Source organism: Salarias fasciatus, chromosome 10, assembly GCF_902148845.1.
Source record: "Salarias fasciatus chromosome 10, fSalaFa1.1, whole genome shotgun sequence".
Lineage (NCBI taxonomy): Eukaryota > Metazoa > Chordata > Actinopteri > Blenniiformes > Blenniidae > Salarias > Salarias fasciatus.
Window position 1 is genome coordinate 21,852,379 of NC_043754.1, and position 16,868 is coordinate 21,869,246.

Sequence of the window (16,868 nt, forward strand, 5' to 3'; positions counted from 1 at the left end):
ACCTTCCACTCCCACAACTGTTAAAATTTCAGTCCACGCCTTGTTCTTTCTGCCAGTATCCTTGTAAATAGGATCTTTTGGATCATAAATGATATTGTATTTTTCCACTTCAGTAATAAGATTCTCTTCATCCATGTTGTTCCATCCATGTTCATCGTGTTGTCTGGGACCTTGTTGACCTGATGCTTGTGCCTCTGGAGGTGATGTATATGAACATATAGGAAAACATTTACGATCGAGAGGTCGTGCATTTGTGTTTTATTTTGAAAGTTCCAGTTTAACTTCCTGTCTGGTGCTTTCTCAACGACAGTGAATTTACAAGGTTTTGAAGCAGCAGAAAATAGACCTGAAGCAAATCACCAGCGCCATGGCTTGCACTGGTGCTCCAGGGATGCAGCACAACGCTTACGCATACAGTGGGAATTGTCTGATAGAAGAGAATAGGTTGTAAGTGCTGTGCAGTACGATTCAAGAACGAGGCGGTGCGCGGCGCTGCGCTTTCACATGCGGGGGTTAGGTCCCTCAGAAGTTTTCTAGGTATGGCTGGATACTATAGGAACCTCTGCAGGAGCTTTTCTTCTGTTGTGCAGCCTCTGACAAACCTTCTCAGTCCCAAGGTTGACTTTGTGTGGACCCAAGCATGCCAGCATGCATTCGATAGCATCAAGGCTCTCCTCAGCCACGCTCTTGTACTCGCTGCTCTTGATCTTGGTCATCCATTTAACTTAGAGGTCGACGCAAGTGCAGTTGGAGCCATGGCCGTCCTGCTGCAGGAGGATGCTAGTGGGGTCGACCAGCCATGGTGCTACTTTTTGAGAAAGTTCAATAGGTACCAGGTAAATTACTCCACCACTGAAAAGGAGGCTCTTGTACAACCGTAACCAGGGACTGATGCGATGGGCGTTGATTGCGCAAGATTTCAACCTGGCAATACGGCAAAAAAGGGATAAGGAAAACGTCTTGGCTGATGCCCTGTCCAGGCTTTGAAGTAAGAAGCAAACTATCTTTTGTTGTTGTACCTGTTTTTTCTTTCTACAACACGGGTTGTTTATCTAAGGGGAGGGGTGTTATGGCTGCTGCCGTATTGTTTTGTGTGTGTGTGTGTGTAGCATAAGCTACAAACTAAGGAACACACACACACACACACACACACACACACACACACACACACACACACACACTGGAATGTTCCCTTCGTGCATGCGTAGTTCGAGTATGTATACCAACACATGTCACTCGTGACTCCCCGGGTAACCCCGGAACCGTAAAAATACCAGTTCCCTGACCCGGAATCGGCTCCTAGGGAATCTTCTCGCGTACTATGAGGATTCCGAGTGACAGAGCGCTCTGGCGGTCATCTGGAATTCATAGAACCGTCGTTACATACGTAACTCTCATTCTATTTCATCCCTACTGACCGCCAGAGGCGGTGCTGAAAGCACTGGAATGACGAATACCAACTCAGTCATGAGGAAGCCAGGCACCCACCTTACTGAGACGCCTCTGTAGGGTCCAGCACCACTCGCAGCAGATGTGGAGGCACAACATCCAGCCTGTAAAACCGGGAGAAGGTGCCAGGCGTCATCCAGGATGCGGAGGCACACAGTTCCTCCAGGGGCACCCCCTTCAGGGTGGCCCATGACGTAGACACCGCCCTGGTGGAGTGGCAGCGCACCCCCTGGGGCACAGGCCGGCCCGCGGCCTGATAAGCGTGACGTATAGTGTCCACCACCCAATGGGACAGGCACTGTTTGGACAGCGCAGAGCCCTTACGACAGCCACCGTAGCAGACAAACAATTGATCTGACACTCGCACATCTGCCGTAGCTGCCATATAGCATTGCAGGGCTCTGACTGGGAAGAGGAGTTCTGACCGGCCCCCCGCGTCGTCCGACGGGGGGTCATATCGAGCGAGCCAAATGGGCTGGCCGGCTCGCCGTGACAACACCTTAGGTAAGAAGGTGGCGTTTGGCCAAAGCGTGACGCCCACCCCATCCGGGTGCCACCGGAGGCACGTCGGGTGGATAGACAGTGCGTGCAGCTCCCCTACACGCTTCGCTGTAGCAATGGCCAGCAGAAACGCCGTCTTGCGGGACACCCACTGAAGCTCCGCTGTCGCCAAAGGCTCAAAGGGAGGCAGGCACAAAGAGTCCAGCACCAGATGTAACTCCCAGGCTGGTGCCCGTGGAACCCTAGGGGGCCGAAGACGCAAGGCCCCCCGGAGGAAGGCCGACACCAGCGTGTGGCCCCCAACCGTGCCGCCTGCGACCGGCACATGGGCAGCCGAAATTGCTGCCACATACACCCGCAGGGTGGACGGGGAGCGGCCCCTGTCCAAGAGGGACTGCAGAAAGTCCAGAACCACCGGAACCGGGCAAAGCACCGGGTCCGCCCTGCGGCCGTTGCACCACTGCGCAAATAACCGCCACCTGCAGGCATACAGCAGGGGAGTAGACGGCGCCCTAGCATTGAGAATGGTGTGCCGGACCGGCCCCGAACAGCCGCTCAACATCGGCTCGGTCCCCTCAGAAGCCAAGCGCAAAGGCAGAGATGGTGAGGGCAGGGATGCCAGATCCGGCCGCTGTGCTGGGACAGCAGATCCCTCCTGCAGGGAAGGCACCATGGGCTGCTGCGAAACAGCCTGTGGAGCGGGGGGAACCACGCCCGGCCCGGCCAGAAAGGGGCCACAAGGAGCAGCATGTGTCCCTCCCGTAGCACCCGGAGGAGCATAGGCCAGATCAGGGGGATCGGAGGAAAAGCATAGAGTAGGGCCTGCGGCCAAGGGTGCGCCAGCGCATCCTGGCCCAAGGGCCTGGGGGGCTCTCCCTGAGAGAACCAGAGCGGGCAATGGAACACCTCTGAGGAGGCAAAGAGGTCGACCTCGGCCCTGCCAAAACACTCCCAGAGTGCACACACCACCTGTGGGTGGAGGCGCCACTCCCACGAGAACCCCAGGCAGGAGGGAGAATCCACCAGCTGATTGCGAACCCCTGGGAGATACACCACCCGCAGGCTGGCTAGGCGGGGGGGCCGCCCAGCGGAGCAACTGCCGAGCAACCTCCAGCAGGCGGGCAGACCTGGTCCCGCCCTGGTGGTTGATGTGAACACTGCCGAGGTGTTGTCGGACCACACAACCACATGCCGCCCCTTCAGGAAGGGCAGGAAATGCCTGAGGACCAGGTGTACAGCCCACAGCTCCAGCACATTGATGTGGTCCGCGCCGTCCCGGGCAGACCACCACCTTCGCACCGTGCTGCGGTGCCAGACCGTACCCCAGCCCGTGAGACTGGCATCTGAGGTGACGGTCTCGTGGCAGGCAGGGGCCGCGCCCAGCGGAACGCCCTGTAACAACCAAGCCCTGTCCCTCCACGGGGCCAGGGCGACAAGGCACCGCCATGACCCTCTGAGCCTGCGGTGACGATGCCACTGAGCGTCCAGGTGGAAACCGTTCAACCACCTCTGCAGGGGGCGCAACAACAGCAGGCCCAGAGGGACAACTGTCGTAAGGGAAGCGAGCTTCCCCAGCAGCTGAAGAAGGGTGCCGTAACGCATGACGACACCCCTTCGGAACAGGCTGAGAAGGTCAAGAACGTCGTCCACCCTGCGAGAGGACGGCCAAGCCCTCATGACTGTAGTGTCCCGTGTCACCCCAAGGAAGTCTATCCTCTGGACAGGAACCAGACAGGACTTCGGGCGGTTGACCCTGAGGCCCAACCGCTCCACGTGAGCCAGAAGTGTTGCAGTGGAACGGGCCACCTGCGCCTGCGACGGTGCACAAACCAGCCAGTCGTCTATATACGGGAGCACCGTCATACCCTGTGCCTGTAAGGGGTACAGAGCCGCCTTCACGACCCGGGTAAAGACCCGCGGCGACAGAAAGACCCGCGGCGACAGGGAAAGCCCGAAGGGAAGCACCCGAAACTGCCAGTGGCGGCCCCTGAAGGCGAACCGAAGGAACCGCCGGTGCTGAGGTGCAATGGGGACATGAAAATAGGCATCCTGTAGATCGACAAACATGAACCAGTCTCCCGGAGAGACGGCTCGCAGGACCTCCTTGAGCATCAACATGCGAAACGGCAGTACCCGTAAGCAGTGGTTGAGATGTTTCAGATCCAGTACGGGGCGAAAGCCCCCAGTCTTCTTGGGCACGAGGAAATACGGTGAGTAGAACCCCCCCGGGTCCACCAGGGGGTCCACAGCCTCGATTGCCCCCTTAGCCAGAAGGGAGGCCAGCTCCTGGTCCAAAGCAAGCACCTGCGGCGGGTCTCTGATGAAGGTCATGGTGACCCGGCAAAAGGTGGGGGGCCGGCGTCGGAACTGCAGCTTGTACCCCTGGGTCAGGACGGACACTACCCAGGGATCTGCGGCTGTAGCCACCCAGAGGCGAAGCTGCTGATGAGAAAAAGTTCTGACGACTGGCCCCCGGGCATCAGTCCCTGGTCCTCCAGTCCCTAGGGGCGCCAGAGGGGTGACCACTGGGGCCCAAACGCCGGGTGTGCTGAGATGCCTGTCCAGGGGGAGGGGGCCAAAAGGCCCCCGCCGCCCCCTGCGACGCCCATCTGGGGGTGTAGTCCGCAACGTGGTGGGGTCCTAGAGGCGGACGAAAACGGGAACGGCCGGAGGGACCCCCAGAAGCCCCGCGGGGGGCACGGTCCCTACCGGTGCCGACCAACTGTCGCCTAGTCTCACGCGCCTGGGCCGACCTCTCCAACACCTCCACGGCGGCTGAGCCAAAGAGCTGTCCGGGCTCCACCGCCAATCCCTGGAGAGCCCGACGAGAGGCCTCCGACAAGGGGGACTGCGCCAGCCACACCTGGTGGCGCGCCAAAACCAGCAACGACATCATCCGAGCCAGGTCCCGCGTGATGAGGGCAAAGGCCTGCAGCGCCGCATCAGAGAAGCTAACCACGGCAGCATCAATGACGCCTCCCTGCAGGGAGGCCGAGAGTGCAAGCATGAGGTGGGCCAGGGAATTACCCATCCGCCCAGCATGCGCACCCGCACTGTAGGCCCTTGTAAGGAGGTCGTCCGTGATCCGGCACTGAGGACGGGGGCACCGCACCTCAGACCGGAGGGACTCCTCCGCCAACACGATGAGAGCTGCCATGGCCGTCTCAACATCGGGCATCCGCTCCAAGCCAGCCGCCGCTGCATCGTGCATGGCTGCCAAGGCTCGACCATCTGTAGACACTCTGGAGGGGGTGGTACTATCCCTCCAGCAGGAGTGCAGTTCCCTCACAAAGTTCTCAGAGGGAGGGACAACGAACGCAGAGGGAGGGCGCCTGCGTCTAAAAAAGGCGCTCACTGCGGCAGGCTGGGTCGGTGGCGGAATCTGCAGCTGAAGACGCTCCAGAGCCGCACACAGAATAGACCGCATGGAGTCATCCCCCGTCTTGCCCGTAGAACTCTGAGACGACCGGGCAGACTCCTGACCTGACACCACAGAGACTTGGTCGCCGCCCACCTCACAAAGTGTGAGGCGAACGCCGCCAAGGACATCACGTCCTCCTCGGGGGGGGATGCAGTCTGCGTGAATGGCGTCCCTGCCCCCTCCTCCACAGGTGAGGCAGGCGCACGCTCCTGCAGGAGAGACCTCATCTCCTCCAGCTCCCGGTGCAGCTGAGCCACCTCCGTGGCGAGCTCCTGCTTGGACTTTGGTCTCTTCCCCGGCGGTTGAGGGGCAGGGAGTGGCCCCGGCAAGGAGGACTCCTGGCTTCCTCCAGCCGCCGCAGACACCTGTGCCAGACGAGCAGCTCGCTGGGCATAAGGCATGAAGCTGCAGTTCATACAGGGGTGGTCCGAGAGCGCCTCCCTGAGGTGAACAGGGCCAAGGCACCGCGGACAAAGGTCGTGGCCATCATCCACCTGCAGGGGAACCACACAGGCCACACAACGGGAGGAGCCGTCCATCACCAGGCACTTGGGTCGTCCTCCACCTGAAGCCAAGCCAGAATATGAAGGGTTGTGGGAAGAGGGCGTACGCCGCCTGCACAACCCACCGTGAAGCCAGAGGGGGGAACAGCCACCAGGCGGCCCCACTTGGCTTTGCGCAGCGCCGCTTGAGCGCACGCAGCGGGTCAAAAAAATAAACAACAGTGCAGTAGCCGAGGGAAGGGGGCAGACACCGCCTGCACGGCCACCCGCAACTGACCAATGCCTCTTAGTGCAGAAACCGAGGGAAGGAGGCATACGCCGCCTGCACGGCCACACGCACCAGACAAATGTCACTTAGTGCAGAAAACCAAGGGAAGGAGGCATACGCCGCCTGCACGGCTTGCACCACAGTAGCGAATCACACAGGGGCCTAGCCGAGCACACACGGGAGAGGGAAGCGGGTGCCTCGCGCACCCGCTCCCACTGCCGACAGCGGCGCAACCCGCCAGAAACAGCCGGGCTAGAGAGCCGGCGTCCCGACCAGCAGGCCAACACACGCCACAACGAGAAACGCAGTCACGGTGTGGAGCCCAGCGCCGCTTCCCCAAGCCTGCAGCACAGCCCCAGCGCTCACGGAGCGGCAGCGGGTTGCATGCAGCAGAGGAGAGCTCTCCAGCTAGTCCCACAATCCGCTAAGTCCAGACAGAAACAGCAACCTTACCGTGACGGTGATTGCACAGATCCTCCTGCCGAGGAAACGCGGCGCCTGGTAGTCGCCGTGGCATAGATGGAAAAGGTTAGCACGGTTGCAGCCTTTGGAGGGTGTCCGCAGCTCCGACCAACAGGGTCTCAAGGCTCCCAGCAACCGAGCAAAAATATGCCGAAAAAAGGCAAGTCCACTTCTTCAAGCCTCGAACAACATGAGAAGAACACAGCCGATTCCGGGTCAGGGAACCGGTATTTTTACGGTTCCGGGGTTACCCGGGGAGTCACGAGTGATGTGTGTTGGTATACATACTCGAACTACGCATGCGCGAAGGGAACATTCCAGTGCTTTCAGCACCACCTCTGGCGGTCATCCGGGATTCATAGAACCGTAGTTACATATGTAACTCCTCGACTGTCCGCGACTACAATGCCACGGACATGATCAGGACGTGGACCTCGGTCCAGTTATCATCTCTCTCCCACACATCACAGCCTCCAAGTGGAGCGCAAGCCCAAATTATTATAAAAAAGAAAAGAAAAAAGGAGAAAAAAAACCGCGAGGGAAAACGAAACTTAAAACCCCCTGAAAAAACCCCCCGAGCGTGCACAATTGCCTGACGTTTCGACCTTATAAGGTTTTCCTCAGGCACAATGCACGCTCCAAAGAAATAAAATACCGCATTTTTAATTTATCAGCTCCGATTGGCTTCTCTCACCAGGATCCTGTCGTCTCGGTGGAGCACGGAGCAGAATGAAGGACCAATGAGGATCTCCCATCAGCACGAGGACGAATAATGACAGACAATGCTCGGGCTGTACTCGGATTCGGAAAAAATGTCCTTCTTCTTCTTCTTCTTTTTAGAGTTTTACGGCGGTTGGCAACCAACTTAGGAGCATTACCGCCACCTACCGTACCGGAGTATGGGTCAGACTAGGCTCACAATCTAGTTCAAAAACAAAACAAAACAAAATAAATAAATAAATAAATAAATTTAATCAAAACTACACCCTACTATAAACCCCAGTCTCCTTTAATAAGGATACCAGTTCCCCCACCTGACCTCCACTTCCACAGCCCAGTATGCTCCTAAGAGAGAACACCTTCACCCCTCTTCTCTACAGCCTGTTCCTCAAGGCTTCCCGCTCCACACTGTAGCCTCCACACCTCAGCAACACATGCTCCACTGTCTCCTCCTCCTCCTGACACACCTCACACAGCCCTGTCCCGTGTTTCCCCATCATTTGCAACGTTTTGCTTAAAGCACAATACCCAAGTCGCAACCTTGTAATGACCACTTCATCCCTTCTGCTACCTCACTGAGCCCTGAAACCATTCACATCCTTCTTAATGTGGTGCAGATGCCTTCCCTTAGCCCCAGCATCCCATCGCTTCTGCCACTCCTTATTGATCTTTCCCCACACCACACTCTTTGCCTCAGACTTGCTACTATTGATACTCATGTCTATAGATCTTTTACTTAAGGCTAACTTTGCCATTTTATCAACCTTCTCATTACTGCTAATTCTCATAAGAGCTGGTACCCACAGAAAATTAACCTGGCTACCACATTGAGTTAGCGTGGATACACACAGCAAAATATCAAATAACATGCCTGGTCTGGTTTTTGGTTAAAGGACTGTAGGCTTGAAAGAACGGAGGATGAATCAGAGCACACCAGCACCCGTCTCAGTTTTGCTGTCTCTGCCCACTTTAGAGCTACCAAAATGGCCGCCATCTCACAGTGTACACCCCGAGGGCATCAGAGGTCCGTCAATTAATACTTATGTTCCTGGAAGGGACGGTCACTCCAAATCCTGTTTTATTGGTATCTGGGCTTTTTGCCCCATCTGTGAATGTATGAACGAAGGTAACATACTGCTGCTGGACATGGAAATGAAACGCTGCAACAAGATCAGTTTTCCCTTTCGTCTTCCCTTTCAGGTCAAGAAGATGCCAGTCAACAACCGGTGACACAAGCAGCCAAGGAGGCACTGCAGGAAAAACTAGAGCAGGACAGATGTTTAAATCAGCTACACAACACTCCTGGGCTAACTGGTTTCCCGTCTTTCCAAAGTGATTCCTCTGCCCTTTCCCATAGTCCCAGCAATCCAACAGCACCTCCTTGGTCGAGTGTGCCTCACCATGACTTCTGAGATGAATCCAATAATTAACAGAAATTTGTTTCCGTCTCAGGTCCAGTGGCATTTCTCCCATAAAATCTCTGATATAAACTGCTGCAGCGGTGAAATGCTTGCTGGGTAATGTTCCTAAACCAAACCCAGGCTCATTTTCATCAGTCAGGACGAGGACTGAGCGGACGGGATCCACGGCGTTGTTCCTACAGCTCAGCGTCTGTCCCGGCGTCGAAAGACTTCAGGTTCTCACACAGCAAGACGGCGATGCTCCAGATAAAAGGTTCAGACAGATCTCAACCTGTAGTACGTTGACTGGAGAAGTTTTAAAAGCGCCACAACACACTCTCAAAGCCTGAGCTTGCACTACATCCAGTCGTTTTAACACAGACGGGGCAGCTGAACCGTACGCCACACAACCATAATCAAACACAGATCTTATCAGAGCCTGATAGAGTCTTTTCAAAGCAGAGCAACTCGCCCCCCCATTCTCTCCCAGCCACACATCTCATGACATTAATTACATTTTTACATTTTGACTCAACTTTATCAATGTGGGCCCTCCACGACATCTGTGAGTCAAAGACAATACCCAAAAACTTGAAAGTGCTTACCCTTTCAATGTCCTCACCGTACAGTTTTATCTTTAAATCCTCACTCAACTTCCTTTTCGTAAAGAACATAAGTTTAGTTTTTTCCACTGAGAACCTGAACCCCCAGTCAAACCCCCACTCAACAACATAATTTATTGCCTCTTGAACCTTACCAACTAGATGCTCAGTGTTCCTGCCTCTCTTCCATGTAGCTCCATCATCAGCAAACAGAGACCTGCCAATGCCCTCAGGAACAGCAGAAAAAATATCATTAATCATGACGACAAAAAGTAGTGGACTAATGGCACTGCCTTGTGGTGTCCCATTATCCACTACATACTGACTAGACAAGGAAGACCCTATTCGAACCTGGATTTTCCTACCAATGAGGAAATCCCTGGTCCAGTTGAATGCCCTGCCTCCAACTCTCAGATTATGGAGCTTAATTAATAGACCCTCCCTCCAAAGCATATCATATGCCTTCTTGATGTCAAAAAATACGGCGAGAACAGATTCTTTACTTGCCTCTGCTTTACGAATGATATTCTCAAGCCTAACAACAGTATCACTTGTATTTCTTGCCTTCCTGAAGCCACTCTGATAATTAGCCAATATACCCCGTTTTTCCAATTCAAAAGTCAATCTCTCTGTTATCATTCGTTCCATTACCTTACAAAGATTTGAAGTCAAAGCAGTAGGTCTGTAACTTCCTGGCTGGGATGGGTCCTTACCTGGCTTTCTGACTGGAATTACCACTGCCTCCTTCCAGACACAGGGGAGCTCTCCCTGGATCCATACTCTGTTAATTAGACACAGCAACTTCAACAGTGCTTTCTTACCAAGGTTCTTCAGCATCACATAACAGACTTGGTCTTTCCCTGGAGCCGTTGACTTTGTTGTTTTAAGAGCCCTGAGCATCTCCTCCATTGTAAACAATGAATCCATGTCATGACCAACACTGGCCTTCTTTCGTAACGCTTCAAGATGTTGCAGCTTAGTCTGGTCGATTCTCTCCTTTGCCATCTCTGACAGATTCTCAGAGCTATGAACCCTAACAAAGTTTTTAACCATTACTTCCGCCTTTTCCTTATCAGAAACTGCTGCCCCCTCTGCTGTGGACAAAACAGGATAAACCCACTCTCTCCTGTCTCGTCCCATCCTTTTAATCATCCCCCACACCTCACCCACAGGAGTAGTTCTCCCTATTTTTGAGCAGAAGGTTCTCCAGCTTGCCTTTTTCACTGTCCTTTTGACCACTGCTTGTGCTCGTCTGTACTGGATAAGGTTCTGCATGGTGAGTGTCCTTTTGAGCAGCCCAAGTTTCTGGGTGTGCACATCTCTGAGGATCTTTCCTGGAACACCAACACCACATCACTGGCTAAAACAGCTCAACGGCGGCTCTACTTCCTCCGTAGACTGAGAAGAGCGAGAGCCCCGACCCCCATCATGACCACCTTTTACAGAGGCACTGTAGAGAGCATCCTGACCAGCTGCATCACGGTGTGGTACGGCGCCTGCACCGTGTCCTGCTGCAAGACCCTGCAGCGCATTGTGAGAGCAGCAGAGAAGATCATTGGTGTCTCTCTCCCCTCCCTCTCCTCTATTTACAACACCCGCCTCACCTGCACAGCCACCAGGATCGCAGGTGACCCCACTCACCCTGCCCACAGCCTCTTCAGCCTGCTGCCGTCGGCGAGGAGACTGCGGAGCCTCCGGGCCAGAACCAGCAGACTCAAGGACAGCTTTTTCCACCAGGCAGTCAGGAAGCTAAACTCCCTCCCTGCTCTGCCTCCACTCCCTGTCTCTGCCCCCCGCCACTGACCTCAGGCCTGAACTTTTCTGTGTTTTACTGTGTTATTAGTAAATTATTTTATTTATTTGTTTTGTTGCACCGTGGGTCCGAGAGGACTGTAATTTCATTTGTGCTGTATGTGTTTATGTATGGCATATTTGACAAATAAACTGACTTTGACTTTGACTTTGACTAAATGCTCTATTGTGGTTCTTTATCGCTTGTTGGCACTGATCTGACCACCAGGGAACAAGTACTCTACTACGTTTGTTTTTGCTCACAGGAATAGAGGACTGAGCTGCTCCTAATATGGCTTCAGTCATCTGATTGTTCATGCAGTTTATGCTTTCATAATCATTAACAGAACCCATAGCTTCTTGACAAAGAGTCTTAAACTTTTCCCAGTCAGCTCTGTGAAAGACCCATTTATTAATTCCTTCACTAGGAGTTACCTGCACCCTGTCTCCAACTGAAAAGAAGACTGGATAATGGTAACTCCCTAGCTCCCTCACTTCTTCCCATGTCAGTCCTCCAAACCCCAAATGATTAACTGCTGCCTTAACAATAAGCTGAATCTTTTCATTTTTTTGACTGTACACCAGCTGTGGTGTTCATTACTCCTGCAATGAATGTAACTAGTGCCTTTTTGTCTATGACAAGGACATTTTGGCTCATCTGGGGAGCTCTCTGAGCCTCAGCAACCCCCTGACTACTGACCAACTTGTTCTGCGCACATTCTTTTGTGATTTTTGCTGCCTCTGCATATGAGATTTTCCTCTCCACTCTCACCTTTTGAATGGTTTGCTCTTGTTTCATCATCACACAGCCAGCATAGGCAACACTATGGGCTCCACCACAATTACAGCACTTTGGTTGGACCCCTGTTCCACACTTCCCATACTCGTGGTCCCCCCCACAGCGAGCTCATCTCCTCTTGTCTTTACAGTTTTTAGCTATGTGCCCAAACCTCTGGCAGTTGTAGCACCTCAGCGGTTTTGGGACATACGCCCTCACTGGGAAACTTATAAAACCCAAGAAAACTTTCCGAGGTAGAACATCTTCATCAAAATGGATCAGAATGCTCTCACTGTCCACTTTTACTCCATCTTTTGTGGACTTCATTCGTTCCAAGTGGGCGACTTTGCCTCCTTTAATCTTTGCTTTAAGCTCATCTATCTTCACCGCAACAGCTACTCCCGTGATCACTCCTCTGCACCCACTGCCCCTCTGTGCCCCCACTTGTCCCACACTGTCCACTCTAAACTTGCCTAGTTGTTTTAAATCTACAGCCTTTTTAAGCTGCTCTTCATCAGCACACTGCACAAGCAAATTTCCATCCAGGAGAACCTTTGCTGATACAATATCACCCAGCTTGTTACTTAACTCAGGTGTCAAAACAAAAGGACTTAGCTTTTTGATGCTGGCTTGTGTTTTTTCACTGAATCGCAACACAACAATCAAGTTGACTGATGCTACTTTAGGTCTGTCAATCATTGAAAACAGGTCAGTATCACCATTACTGTCATTTCTAAATCTCTTCTTAGTGTTCACAAACCTGCTCTCATCTCTCTGCTCACTTGCCTCCATGCTCACTGAACCATCGTCTCCCAAATCGATGGGATCCTCTCCCCCCCAGCTGCCAGCCTCTGACCCACTCACGGTACAGTTGTGCTCAACCGCCTGTAAGGAAGGATAGTCATCCAGATTCGGATTCCCCGCATTTTTCCGCAAGCTGCTACGCGTTCTGCCAGCCGATGACGCCGCCATCCCGCCTCCTCTGCACCGCCGCCTGACAGCTCTCCAACAACAGTCACGTGAGTCCAGAGTCAGCTCACAGCCAACACACGCGTTCTCCGTGTCACGTCTTGCCCAGCGGATTATCCGTAACGAGTACTCGTTTAAAACGAGTATTCGGGTCATCCCTAGAAAAGAACATAAGCAAAGAGTCTGCCTTTTTTGTTTCACGATGAATTCAGACAAAACATCAGTCAATGTATTTTATTTTATTTGGATGTTGGAGACTTCCAAATACATCTAAAGTTTCTCAAGCAGGTTTCAGCCACCTTGCTCTTGTAAATTAACATTACCTTGGACTGATGATCCTGTAAACAAACAACTTTTTTTTTTTCCTGTAATGTGGCTATGGCCAAAGTGACTATTCTGCTAGATGTGTATAGCTGAAAAAAAAACCACCAGAACAGCACGGTTGTCAGGATTGGAGGCACTGAAACTGTAGTATTTGATGATTACATAAGTGCAGAAAGCTGACCTGGTGAATTTGGGGTGGTTGTTGCAGTTCTTTGGCCTGCAACAAGGCTCCAGAACACACACGGTCTGGGTCAGACACTAGAAAACACACAGGTCCCTGCATCAGGAGGCTAAATATCACAGTTCCACTGTGCAGATGCTGGACAGATAGCTCTTGATCAGCGTGCATCACACTGAACTGTGGTCCGTGGCAGCGGAGCGTCGCTGTCCAGAAAGACTGCGATTTACGGTTCGCCATATGATTGCCGTTTTCTCGAGAAAACGAGAAAAATAACTGGAGATCTCGAAAAAAAAACAAACACTGAAATTAACTCGTTATCATGGCAAAATGGAGGAGATTAAAAAAGAAAAAAGTATTTGTCCATGTCCTTTTAGGGCTTGAGTACTTTCTTCTTCTTCTTCTTCTTGGAGCGACCTGGTGCACTTCCATTGTGGATTGAATTTGCAGAGCTTTTGTCTTGCAGTTGTTTTGGTTTTTTGTGCTTTTATATATTTGCAGCATTTTTCGTTTGCATTTGTTTTGATAATTTAAAATATATTAACTTTATTACGTTTCAGTTAGATCAATACAGGCAGGTTGTCATCTTGTTCAGCCTAGCAATGGCTGCTTAGCAACGGCATCCAAAACAAGTCTATGCCGTGCTCCGTTCATAGACATTCAGCAGCAGAGGTCAGGAACCCCCAAGATGAGCTCCGTTCGTGACAGACTCCGTTCAGGGGGGATTTTCTGCGACGCGGTCCTCAGAGTCCAGGATGCTGAATTTCCAGTTCACAAGGTCATCATGTGTAGCTGCTCTGAATACTTCAGGTGAGTGGAGGCAGAGGAACAATGTTTTTCCCTCATGGTTTTGAATTTCAACTGTCAGTTTTGACTCAAGACTTTAAATGTAGACCAACAAATGTTTTCTTTTTCTCTTATATCCCTGCTGTTCCGTCAGATCTCTTTTCGTCCAGTGGTCAAAGGCAGACCAGAGGGTCTATGATATAACCGGCACAACTCCTGCGGTTATGGAGGCCATCATTAAATTCTCATACACAGGCTCTGTTCCTGTGAGCGCGGGCAATGTGAAGGACCTGATGATCAAGGCTGTGGAGTTCAACATAACCCACATCATACAAGCCTGCAGCCGCTTCCTGGAGGAGCGTCTCGGCCCAGACACCTGCATCAGGATGTGGCATTTCTCAAAAACCTACTATTGCACCGAACTGTGTTTTAAGGCCTACTGCTACATCGTGGATCACTTCCAGGACGTGGTTTCCTCGGAGGAGTTCCTGCAGCTCACGGCTCTGGAACTCAGTGATTTAATCGGCAGAGATGACCTGAATGTAAGCAGAGAGAGCACGGTGTATGAGGGCATCATGAAGTGGATCCGAAGCTTGCTGATGCAGCGAGGAAGACACCTCCACAGCCTGATGTCAAAGGTACGGTCGTCAGCGGGACTCTGTGTGTTTTCCTTGATATCTCTGTGTTGAAGTGTCTGAGTCAAGTTTGAGCAGATACATGATTATAAACTGAGTTTGAAGAGACTCTTCAGGAAGACATAATCATGTGTTGTAACTCATCCTTAACTGGCTGACAGACAAATAGAGATAACTCACAGCAAGTATTCTGAACCTGTGGCTGTTTCATTGCTGTTTAGATTCGTCTGGGTCTGATGAGCACCGAATACATGGCGATGAACATGCTGTCCAACGAGTTGGTGGCGAACAACTCCCAGTGCCTGGCGTTGGTCAGAAAGGCCTCCTGGGTGCAGCAGTACCTCCAGACTCACCAGGCTGATGTTGGTTTCCGCAACCGTCTGGCTCGGCCGCGCCTGCCCGCCGTCATCCTGCTGGCCGCCGGAGGCTGGAGCAGAGCAGGTCCCACCAACAGCATGGAAGCGTACGACTACCAGGTGGACCGCTGGGTGGACGTGACAGACAGTGCTGAGCACCCCCGTGCTTACCACGGCACTGCCTTCCTCCATGGATTCCTCTACTACATTGGCGGCTTCGACGGAGCGCAGTACTTCAGCAGCGTGCGCAGGTTTGACCCCGTCACGTACGTCTGGCAGGAGATGGCGCCGATGTATTCGCGCCGCTGCTACGTCAGCGTGGCGGTGCTGAACGGGCTCATCTACGACCTGGGGGGCCACGACGGCCGCGAACGTCTCAGCTCTGCCGAGTACTACCAGCCCCAGTCCAACCAGTGGAACCGCATCGCGCCCATGTACGAATGCAGGAGCGACGCCAACTGCGCCGTCCTCCACCAGAAGGTGAGCCACTCCACAGAGCAGCTGGACATTTGAATGTCCACGAATAATTATCTTGCACACATTGGCACATTTGAGGCCTCAAAGGTAAAACGACTTCTTTTGGTTTCAGATTTATATTTGTGGAGGATTCGACGGGTCCGACAGCCTGCAGACGGCTGAGTACTACAACCCGCAGACCGACCAGTGGACCAGGATTCCAGACATGAGCAGTCGCCGCGGTGGAGTTGGCGTCGTGACTTGGGGAAACCTCATCTATGCAGTAAGTTGACCAAACAGAGCTGACACTCAGGCATCAGGTAAAACACACACATGAAGTGTGAAAGCCTGGATGAGCCAGGCATTAAATCCCAGCCAATAATAGGATTTTTCTTGACCACAGTTGCAGAAAAACAGGATTTCCTTAAATGATCTATTTATTTAAATAATTGAGAATGAAAAGAAATATGTGAGCTTACATGCTGAAATATATCTTTTTTTTTTCTTTCTAAGGTGGGTGGCTGCGATGGCGACAGCCGTCTGAGAAGCGTGGATGTCTACAATCCAGAGACCCACAGCTGGAGCGCCATTCCCCCCATGAGAACCGGCCGCAGCAACTTTGGAATCGGCGTACTCGACAATCTTTGCTGTTGGGGGCTACGGCAGCGACGGCGTCACCAGCGCCGTGGAAAGCTACGATCGCACGCTGAACCAGTGGTCTGAGGCCCGCGACCTGCTGTTCCCTCGCAGCGCGCTGAGCTGCTGCGTGGTGGACGGATTCCCCAACATGCACCAGTACATCTTAGATCGGGACAGCCTGCCGCTTTGTCCACTGGGCGAGGACGAGGAGGAGGAGGAGGAGGAGGAGGAGGAGGAGGAGGAGGAGGAGGACAAACCTGACGACAAACCTGGCGCTTCTGGTTCCATTTAGGACAGACCACCCTCCACAAGGGCTGTCAAAAGACAGCCATGATTAATCATATTTTCATTTTGAAAAGAAATGTTCAGTTTGCTGACCATAACCTAAATTCCCCACAATTTGAAAAATGAATCTTTTGACAGACCCGCATTAATTTGTGGAGATAATTAGATTCATTCTGACAGGCTTTGTCGTATTGCACAGGAAATAATAAAAAAGAAAGCATCTTGAGTGAAACAGGTGTCTAATGGGTTACTTTTCTCAACTTTTCAGTCTGAATTTGTGGACAGCATCAGAAGGAACTTCGTCCATTTTTTGTAGATACAGCAGCCTTTGGTTTTCTCACTCCT

At 52.5% G+C, this 16,868-nt stretch overlaps 1 pseudogene; it reads left to right on the forward strand.

Annotated features, from left to right (window-relative positions):
• The first annotated feature begins 14,054 nt into the window (after positions 1–14,054).
• LOC115395775 (kelch-like protein 10) lies at positions 14,055–16,530 on the forward strand (annotated as a pseudogene).
• The last annotated feature ends 338 nt before the right edge of the window (positions 16,531–16,868 follow it).